General features: G+C 35.5%; 1 pseudogene; it reads left to right on the top strand.

The window, feature by feature from the left end:
- Positions 1-517: 517 nt before the first annotated feature.
- LOC148914256 (uncharacterized) lies at positions 518-4,100 on the top strand (annotated as a pseudogene).
- The last annotated feature ends 6,147 nt before the right edge of the window (positions 4,101-10,247 follow it).

Genomic DNA, 10,247 nt, shown 5'->3' on the forward strand with positions numbered 1-10,247 from the left:
TTATTTCCTACCAGTTTCTCATCTTTATTCTTTTTCTTCTGCATGACAAACCTACTAATGGCTTACAATCTAAATTTAAAACTAGAACATCACAATGAGTGATGGATAGAATAGAACAAAGTTTTGTTGAAAGTGTAATCATAGATCCCAAATATTTAGGTCTTTACACCACAAAAATAGCCAGAGACATCAGTTTAGAAATTCCTAGAGGTATATTCATGCTAATTTTCAAGTTGGGATCTATTTGTCACCTGCTAAATCTCTATATTCAACAACATTCTTCATTTTATTTTGTCAACTACTAAATCTCTATATTCAACAGCATTCTTCATTTTATTTTCTCTTATCTAACTGCTACATTTAATCATACACAAGTTAGGAGTTGTTACATTTAATTGCTACATGTGGGATATGGAAACATCAACTTGATGGGGATTGAAAGATGGTTAGTGTAAGGGCTTGTTACATTTAATTTTATCCATTATATTTGATGGATTGTCTGTGTAATAGGTAAGGTATGGATAAAAGTTGGGTACATTTGCATCGTTCCACACAAGAATACAAAGATAAGATGGAATCATTTTTGAATGAAGCGTTGTCCAAGTCTGCTCGTAAGGATAAGATCATATGCCCTTGTAAGAAATGTTGCCACCGTTATTATGAAGATAAGATTATTGTTGGAGGGCATCTTCTTTGGCATGGAATGGATCCCTTTTATATGACGGCTTGTTGGACGCATCATGGGGAATCTTATATCGATTCCACTGATGCAAGACAAATGGGTCCAGTTGATAAAAAAGGGTCAATGGATTCGACTGATAGTGGGGGCGAAGCAGGTCAAATGTATGACTTTCTGAATGACACATTTGTAGAACCATTGATCGGAGAGCATGTGGGTTCATCAAGGCATTACCTGTTTTTGAGGGTCGAACCCCCGAGGCTGAATGATTTTATAAGTTGCTTGAGGATGCTGATAAGGAATTGTACCCAAAATGTAAGAAGTACAAAAAATTGGAAGCTGTTGTGAAGTTGTACCAAATCAAGTGTTTAGGAAATGTGACTAATAAGGTTTTCTCGATGTTTTTAGAGGCATTTAATGATATGTTGCCTGATGAAGTGTGTTTGCCAAAATTCTCTTATCAAGCCAAAAAGATTATTGACGATTTGGGCCTCAAATACGAGAAGATCGATGCTTGCCCTAATGAGTGTATGTTGTTTTGGAAAGATACATCGAGTTTGAATGTGTGCTCTTGTTGTGGTGCTTCAAGACATATAGTTAATAAAGATGGGGATAGTTCTGGTAAGCAAGTGTCAACTAAGATTCTTCGATATTTTCCACTAATACCAAGATTGCGAAGGTTATATATGTCAAGGTATACTGCAGAATATATGAGATGGCATTCGATTGAATGTCCGAAAGATGGATTCATGAGACACCCATCAGATTCCCCAGCTTGGAAGCATTTAGATACTTTATACCCTGATTTTGAGTCAGAAATTCGTAACATACGTTTAGGACTTGCAATTGATGGGTTTAATCCTTTTGGGAACACGAGTAGTCCCATAGCACTTGGCCTGTCGTAATTTCTATCTATAATTTGCCTCCATGGATGTGCATGAAGCAACCTAATTTGTTTATGTCGTTGTTGATTCCCAGCCCTCATGAGCCCGGAAATGATATTGATGTGTATTTGAGTCCCTTGGTTGATGAGTTAATTGAGTTGTGGGAGGTGGGTGTCAGAACGTATGATGTGTTTTCCAAACAAACGTTCAACATAAAGGCTGCCCTATTAAGGACTATTAATGACTTTCCTGCGTATGCCAACCTCTCAGGATGGAGTACGAAAGGGAAGCTTGCATGTCCGCATTGTAATCACAAAACATGTTCAAAGCGCTTATCGAATAGTAATAAGCATTGCTATTTGGGTCATCGACGATTTTTACCTATTAGGCATAGATTTAGAACTAATGCAACGCTATTTGATGGCAAGCGAGAGAGAGATCTAGCACCAATTTCATTAACTGGAATTGAGTGTTTAAGACAATTGTCGAATTTGTCTTTTACCTTTGGAAAAACACCAACTGTGGAACCTATTATTGGACAGAAAAGACAAAGGCAAAGAAGGGGTAATGATACTGCAAGAGAGCCAAAAACTGGTGCTAAAACTCCATGGAAGAAGAAAAGCATACTTTTCAGTTTACCTTATTGGCAACATCTTTTGATACGTTATAATCTAGATGTAATGCATATTGAGAAGAACGTATCTGAAAAGATTTTGGGGATATTATTGGGGACCTCAACGAAGATGAAGGATGGCATTGAAGCTCGTGTAGAGCTTGAACATATGAAAATAAGGAAAGCTCTTCATCCTGTTCGTGAAGGAGTTAGGACTTATTTACCTCCTCCAATTTTCTTCTTGACTAATGAAGAAAAAAATATTATTTTGTAAAGTATTGTCGAAGATGTGTGTTCTTGATGGGTATTCAACAAATCTTGCCCGATGTGTGAATGTAAATGAGAAGAAGATCCATGGTTTGAAGAGTCACGACCATCATGTTTTAATGCAGCAGTTTCTTCTGCTTGCAATTCAACGAGTTTTGCCTAAACTAATCACCCTTGTATTGCTTGAGTTGAGTGCTATCTTTAGACTTTTATGTCATAAAAAAGAATCTGAAACATCGTTCAAGTAGCTGAAATCTAGGGTTGTATTGGCCCCGTGTCAAATGGAGAAAATGTTGCCTCCTTCATTCTTCGATGTAATGGTCCACTTACCCATTCATTTAGGTGATGAGGCTGCAATCGCAGGACTAGTTCAATATTGATGGATGTATCCTATTGAGAGGTAATAAAATTATTCCTTATTAAGTTCTTATATATTTCTCTGATTTAAATGCTTCATTAATCCAAACTATGACTTTTATCAAGGTATTTACAAACATTGAAAAGATATGTTCGAAATAAAAGTTGTCCAGAAGGTAGCATTGCTGAAGGATATCTTGCAGATGAGGCTGTGTCATTTTGCTCAATGTATCTAAATGATGTTGAGACTCGTCGTACTCGACGTGGTCGTAATGCTGACGTTTCTTCAACCTGTGATGTCCTTGGAGGCCTTTCAATATTTTCACACTTATGTCATTCTTTGGGCAAATGCATAAAGAAAGATCTTCAAAAAATTGTTTGGGAAAAATGTCACACATGTGTTGTTCAATTGCAATGATGTCTTTCCATTTCTTGAGTAAGATCCTTCAATCATGGTCAATTCTATTTTTTAGTATTCCTTCATTCAATAAGTGATAATTATTTTATCATGTTTTGTCATTCTGTACTTTGATAGAAAAAGGTTGGCGGAGTTAAGAAAAATCCATCCTCGGAGAACCATTTGAGAAGTTGAGAATATGAGAAATAAGGAATTCGCTACTTGGTTCAAGAAACATGTAAATATAAATCTCATGAATATATAATTATGCATGGATTAATCGTTGTTCTTTTTAAAAAATTAATTAATAAAGTTCAATGTTTTTTTAGGTAAATGATCTTTATGCAGTAGGTGACTCGTCAATATCAAAAGATTTATGCCAGCTAGCAAATGGTCCTAATATAACCGTTAAGCAGTATAAGAAGTACATTATTAATGGTTGCAGGTTTTGAATTAAGTTTATCAATGACAAGTACAAAAATCAAAATTGTGGTGTCTTTGTGAGTGTGCAGACATCAAGTTACTTTAGTTTGAGAGACAATGAACCACGTGTGGAAGACAATATCAGTATGTTGTTCTTGAATAATGTCAAGTTTTAGTTATAAGATTAAATTAACTTTTATTCAAACAAACAGTTTTGTATACTTGCAGGATACTAGTGATTGGCGTCCTGAAGACATTCCTCATATTCCTAAGATCCGATATGCATTATTGCAGAGATTGTCCAAAAGGTGCAGAAATTACGAGGCTGAATTAAAAAGGAGATATTACTCTCCATATGTTGGCTCACCACGGCGTTTCATATGTGGAGACAAGCGTGTAGACAACGATCAGTGGCCGCAAATGGTTGATTATTACGATTCAGATCCAGCAAACGAAGCGACTATTACTGTGTTTAACTAATTTTTTATACATTGATTGATATATATATATATATATATATATTTTTAATAACAGATTAAGTGTGATAAAAATGTTGAAAATCGTAAGAAGCAAACAATGAGTCACATGGGTGGCATGAAGACTTTTGTACGATACCATGCCGAATATGTAAGTAAATTGAATTTATATGTACTATTAGGCACTAGAGTTACGCATATTCAATGTTTTGATCATTTTCAACTTGCGTCCATACACATGCTTAAGAAGATGCACAAATATTGAATTAACTAATTGTTTATTAATAGGAGTAAGAGCAAGGTCGTGCACCTGATCCTATTGAATTTATTGATTTGGTGCATAAGCGGCGTGATGAAAACAATAGTTGGATTGATGATGCATCAAAGCAAGTTGCTGTAAGTTTGATATTGAATTCTAGTTTTATGATAGTCTAACATGTTGAGAGGCCTTGAATTTTATTAGTTTGCAATTATTAAAAATGATTGACCAAGGACAACAATATGACCTTGAATTTTATTGTTATACTATTCCCAGATAGACTGCATCTTTATATTTTCTTAGGTTGTGGTTATACTGTACCTTCATAAATTTCAATATAGTGGTAAAAAAAATTATATTATATGATGTTCTCATACTGTTTTGATGTATAGATTTCTTAATCTTTGTATATGCTTTGACCCAAAAAAATAAAACACGACATTGAATTATTTGTGTAGACAATACTTAGTTATTTTTCTTATGAACCTTTGTAAAATATATTTTGGTTAGAATAAGATCTCGCAGGAATTGACACAACTAGTTATCACCCATGGTAAGGAGACTTTAGAGTTAAGGTTGCAAGCATATGTAGCAGCAAGAGGTGTTGAGAGTTGTGGTAGAGTTCGTGGTTACAAAAATATTGTGACACTAGATATGGTTCCTTGGGTGGTAGAGGTGTCAAACGGGACAGGCCGGCCCAAAGACGGACGCAGCCCAGCCCGCTTAAATGAGACACGGCACGCACGAGCATGAATAGTAATGGGCCGTGCTCAAGATCACGATTTAACTTGGGCCGGGCCGGATAAAAATGAGGTCCAATGGACCAGGCCAGCTTGGCTCGAGCCTGCTTCAAGCACGGCACGAGCCCAAGCACGGCCCACTTAACTTTTTTTTTTTCTCAAAAGTCAAAATGCAAAAATTTGACATCTAATATCATTGTTTATATAGTTTTTCTTTATTTTTTTATAATCTTAAACATATATATTTTAGGGAAATTTCTTGGATCCTTAATTAATTAAACATATCAACTACAAATTAATTTAACAACATTGGACTTGATATCTAATCAATACATATGGGATATACGCTTCTCTTATAATCAAAACAAGACATTTCTTCACATATAAAATAATAAGTTGTTTAAGGATAAAAAGTTGAAGTGGACTTCGTGGAGTTGTATATTTTTTGCCCTCCACCTTTTATATTGTTTGGATGTTTGATTGATAAATGTTTTCAAATAATTCATCACTTCTTACCTCTAATTATATTTTTAATGTTTATAATTTGAATTATCAAGTGAAAAAACTTTAAATTAAATGGGTTGGTTCTTGGGCCCGAGTATGGCACGAGCACGAGCATGGGCACGGCACGAGCACGGCCTGGCCCGTTTCAATGTGGACATGGGCTTTGGGCCGAGCACGGATCAATGATTTTCCTAAATGGGCCGGCACGGCACGGCCCAATAAATTAAATGGGCCGGCAGCGTTCTCCCTCCCAACATCACTCACCTTCCCAGCAAGCTCCATCTTCACATCAGTATCCGACTTATCAACATCATCCTTATTTATATCAGCCGTCATCTCACTTGTATTATCCCCAACCATACTATCCACAACCATATCACCCAATGCCGTATCCTCCTGGAGAATTTTCAGGGATGCTTTGGAAATTTTTTTGCAGGATTTAATGTCTTCATATCAGAGGGCTCATCGTCCTGAATTGAGTTAGGATATTTTGCTATTTTCTTCATACTGTCGGAATCAGTTTGAATTATTGCTACCTAATATTGTTTGGCTGGCTACATATGTTTGGGAGCTATATAAATATATATTTGATGTTCTGTGCATTTTATATTATACAATTAATTAATTTTATTTATTTGGCTGGCTACATAAGTTTTGGATATATATATATCTCTGCATTTATATTATACAAGTAATTAGTTTTTATTTATTTGAAGAATAATTTATATGTTGAATATAACAAATTAAAAACTAATTTTAAATAAATATGCTCCGATGAATTAATGACTTAGAAATGTATTAGGGGCACATGTATATGTCTCTACAATTAATTATTATTTATTACGAAATTAGAGGTAGTGGTGCAAATAAGTGCCCTTAGAGCATCCACAATGATGCTCTCTATTTATTAGCTAAAATTTGGCTAAGAATATAAGAAAACTATTTTAGGAGCTCTCTAAAAAATTTCAACTCCAACCACACTCCCTAATTTGGAGAATCATAAATGTTATAACTCTTTTTTGATTGGTCTATCTCTATCAAAAAATAAAATAAAAAATAGTTAGCATTAAATAAAGGTTTGAAATACTCATTTAATAAAGCAGCATTAAATTATAATGAGTCACTAGGAGTCCTTTCTCTCTCCTCAGATTTAGGAGCTCCTAGAGGACTCCCTATTTTAGGAGGTGGATAGGGAGCGTGGTTGGAGTTGCATTTTTATGATTCCTCCCTAAAATTTGTCTAATGAAGTGGTTTAGGGAGCCCATTGTGGATGCTCTTACTGTTTAAAAATTTATTAGAGGCACATAAATATTCGCTCCTAATATGTATTCTATGGTACATTGCCAACGTGGCAGCTGGAACTATAGTGGCGTTTTTAATAACCTTTCCGCCCCTATTACTTTTTAGTGGCGCTACTAATAGGGGCCTTTCCATTATCCGCCCCTCATATTGTCTAGTTTTCCACCCCTATTTGAAGTCATAAGGGCAAATGTAATCGCCCATAACTCTTTCTTTTTTCGTAGTGAGCAATGGGTGTGGATAGTTCAATGAAGCTGAAATTTAATAAATATTGGGGGCAGTTTTGAATGTCCTATGAATCTCGGCAACCGAGAACTCTGGCCCTGATATTGGTCTCTAAATAGGCGATCTGCTTCTCTCTGATTCGATAGTCGGCTTTCCTTGCTCGGGTTGGTTGTCGTACCAAATTCACCCTAGTATTATAGTTGGGCTCGAATGGTGAGTTTCGGAAAGGAGAGGAGTGAGTTGGGTAGAAAATGAAAACGATAATTTGGCGTTTTCAATTTTTGTACATGAGTTTGAATTTGTTTTTAGAAAATGAATTTTAGTGGTTTGGAAAATGACATACCAAATGCGTTTTGGGTAAAAAAATGAAAACGAGGGCTTGAAAATGTAATCGAATGACCCCTTAATAAGTAATGCTACTCTTACCACATTTTTATATCACAATTCTATACCACATGATGTTGCACCTTACTTGGACATGCCACCACATCACTTAATTTCTGTTTAAGTGTTCTTATTTTTCATCAGTTTTAATTTACTCAAATTTTATAATTTAATTCATTAATCATTTGAAACACCATCATCCACCATTGAATATTACCCTAACACCATCATCCACCGCTGCCATACCACCACCACCACCACATAGCTGCCGTCATCATGGCCTCTTCATCAACATGATTTCCTTCATGGAAAGATATATATACACATAGTTTTGAGTTCATTGTGCAGATCTTCAATACAAGAAAGAGGTTGATGAGATTACAGTACCACTCACAACCGATGACATTATGGACTTCGATTTGAAATTAAAAGCACTGTTGTTCATCTGTTTTGTGTTTGCTCATGTGATGGAAGGGTAAAGTTTCAATTGCCTTGAAAACCATTGATTGGTTAACCAGTAAACTTTCTTTAGTGTGCGAGCGTGCCACCGTTAGTAATCAAAATTCTAACAGACTTCTTAAAAATAGATAACTTACGCCCTAAGTTACTGATTTCTAAATAAGCAATTGTGAATTTGGGTGAGGAATATCTCTCAAGTAAGTTCTTTTCTTGCCTCAGACTGGTGAGGACTTCACAATTTTTCACCGCATAAAATCCGTAGTTCGCGTAATAAATGATAAGATAGTAAACTGCTTTTAGGCGTATGCCTTTTACAAAACTTAAAAGGGGAAAATCAACTCTAGAAAGACAAAAGAAGGATGGACTTCCATTTCTTGGATAGAAACTTAATCCGGCTGAATCAGGTAAGTATGTGCCGGACTTAACTATCAACAACTTCAATCGCGAACTTCAGTTGTAAATCGATACCAACGCTCGAGTTTGGCGAGCTTTAATCTATTTCAAGCCCTGGAAAGCTTTTTGAATAGGCGATTGTGATCTTTTCACCGAAAGGGGCATAAGTGGTCGGACTTAAGGATTACCGAGCTAAAATCGCACACGTGGTACCGCTCACTGATTAGGACTCTCCGTAAATTTGTTGAGGTTTTCATATTTGTAAAAAAAAAAAAAAAAAAAAAAAAAAAAAAACTCAAATTATGCTTGTTTTGGCTTTTGATGAACTAAATTTGTAACGAGAGAAATCTCATTTTGAATGACTTATTTCTCTTAAGTATGAACTGGAAGTTCTGATTTACAGCTGGCTTCTATTGTGTGTCAAATGAGCTTTTGGTTGCTTCAGTTTATTTGAAGGTTCTCAGAGATCAAGTGATCATTTTGAGTTTTTGTCTTTGGTTGATTTTTTGGTTGTCTTTTGCTCTGTTCGCCCTCTGTTATATTTATAGGAAATGTTGGAGTAGGATTTCTAATCCTTTAAAAATGGGTGGCAGATTTTTTGAAAAATATATTTTATTTTTAAAATGCAAAGAAAAAGGTTTTTATCAATTCTGCAGATAAGCCTTCCATAGTCAGTTCCTAAAGCAATCACTTCCTTGTATTTCTTTGAAAAAGAAACCTAACCCTTCTTCCAATTTAACTGCCCTTGTAAGAGTTCAAACTATGATGGTTAGTTTGATTTTCCAGTTGAACAACTCTCTGCTTCCTATCTATCTCTACAACGTAGTCTATTTATCTCTTGGAAGCAGTGCCTTTCTTTGGAGTAGAAAATATCTCTGAATATATATATATATATATATATATATATATATATATATGAAAGGGATTTTGACCTTTTAGTTGGCAGAGTTTTCAAAGATGTCCCTTTTTACACCTGCCCTTATTAACCCCCTATTAATCCCAGTTGAAATTGCTAACTTTCCAAGTCAGGAGGTCACGTGGGTTTGTTTCTTTCTTGGGCTCATCTTTCTTCACTTTGAACATGCCAAGCCCAAGTCATCCTTGTGGTGGGATAGGTTCTGGGCTGGGATTTCTTTGAATTTGGGCTCTTGATTCCAATTTTAGTTCATACTGCCTGCATCTGACTTTGCCTCATCCTCTTGGGCCTCTAGTGTTGGGCTGAGTGTGTATTTTTGACCCAATTATAGGGAACGCTGGTGGCCCAAAATTGATATGGGCTTTGACCTCTTGGACTGTGTACAAATTAGGCCCAAATAATCGCTTCTGGATTGATATGTCATGTGCTACATCATATATTATTAAAAGGAGTTTACTAAACACCCTAAATGGGAGCTGAAATTATAAAAAAATCCAACACCCAAAACACTTTATAAACACACCTAAAACCCATCATTACACACACTCAAAATCCATTTATAAATATACCCAAAAAATATACAATTGTTGATTTTGGGGTTGATTTTGGGTGTGTTTCTATGTTTAAATAGTATTTGGGTTTTTTTATATAAATACATGTCTAGAATTGAGTTTATTTATAAATTTGTATTATTAAAATTGATGATATAATCAATGACATAGATTAACATGTCATGTACCACATCATATAGTATTAAATTGTGGTATCAAAATATACTAAGAGTAGGATAATACCGAGAATCTTGAATCTGACCTTGGAGATTCAAGTTATGGGGAGTGGGGCGTGAAACTCAAAGGGGAAGAGGCGGGTAATTTTAAGTAGGAAAACAAAACAAAACCAAGGACCTTTCCGTAAGTTGGGGGACCCACCCACACACGCGCATTTAGCCTACGGCAAAGGCAAAGGTAGGCC

This window comes from Prunus mume, unplaced genomic scaffold (assembly GCF_029339155.1).
Source record: "Prunus mume cultivar Tortuosa unplaced genomic scaffold, ASM2933915v1 scaffold26, whole genome shotgun sequence".
Classification (NCBI taxonomy): Eukaryota; Viridiplantae; Streptophyta; class Magnoliopsida; order Rosales; family Rosaceae; genus Prunus; species Prunus mume.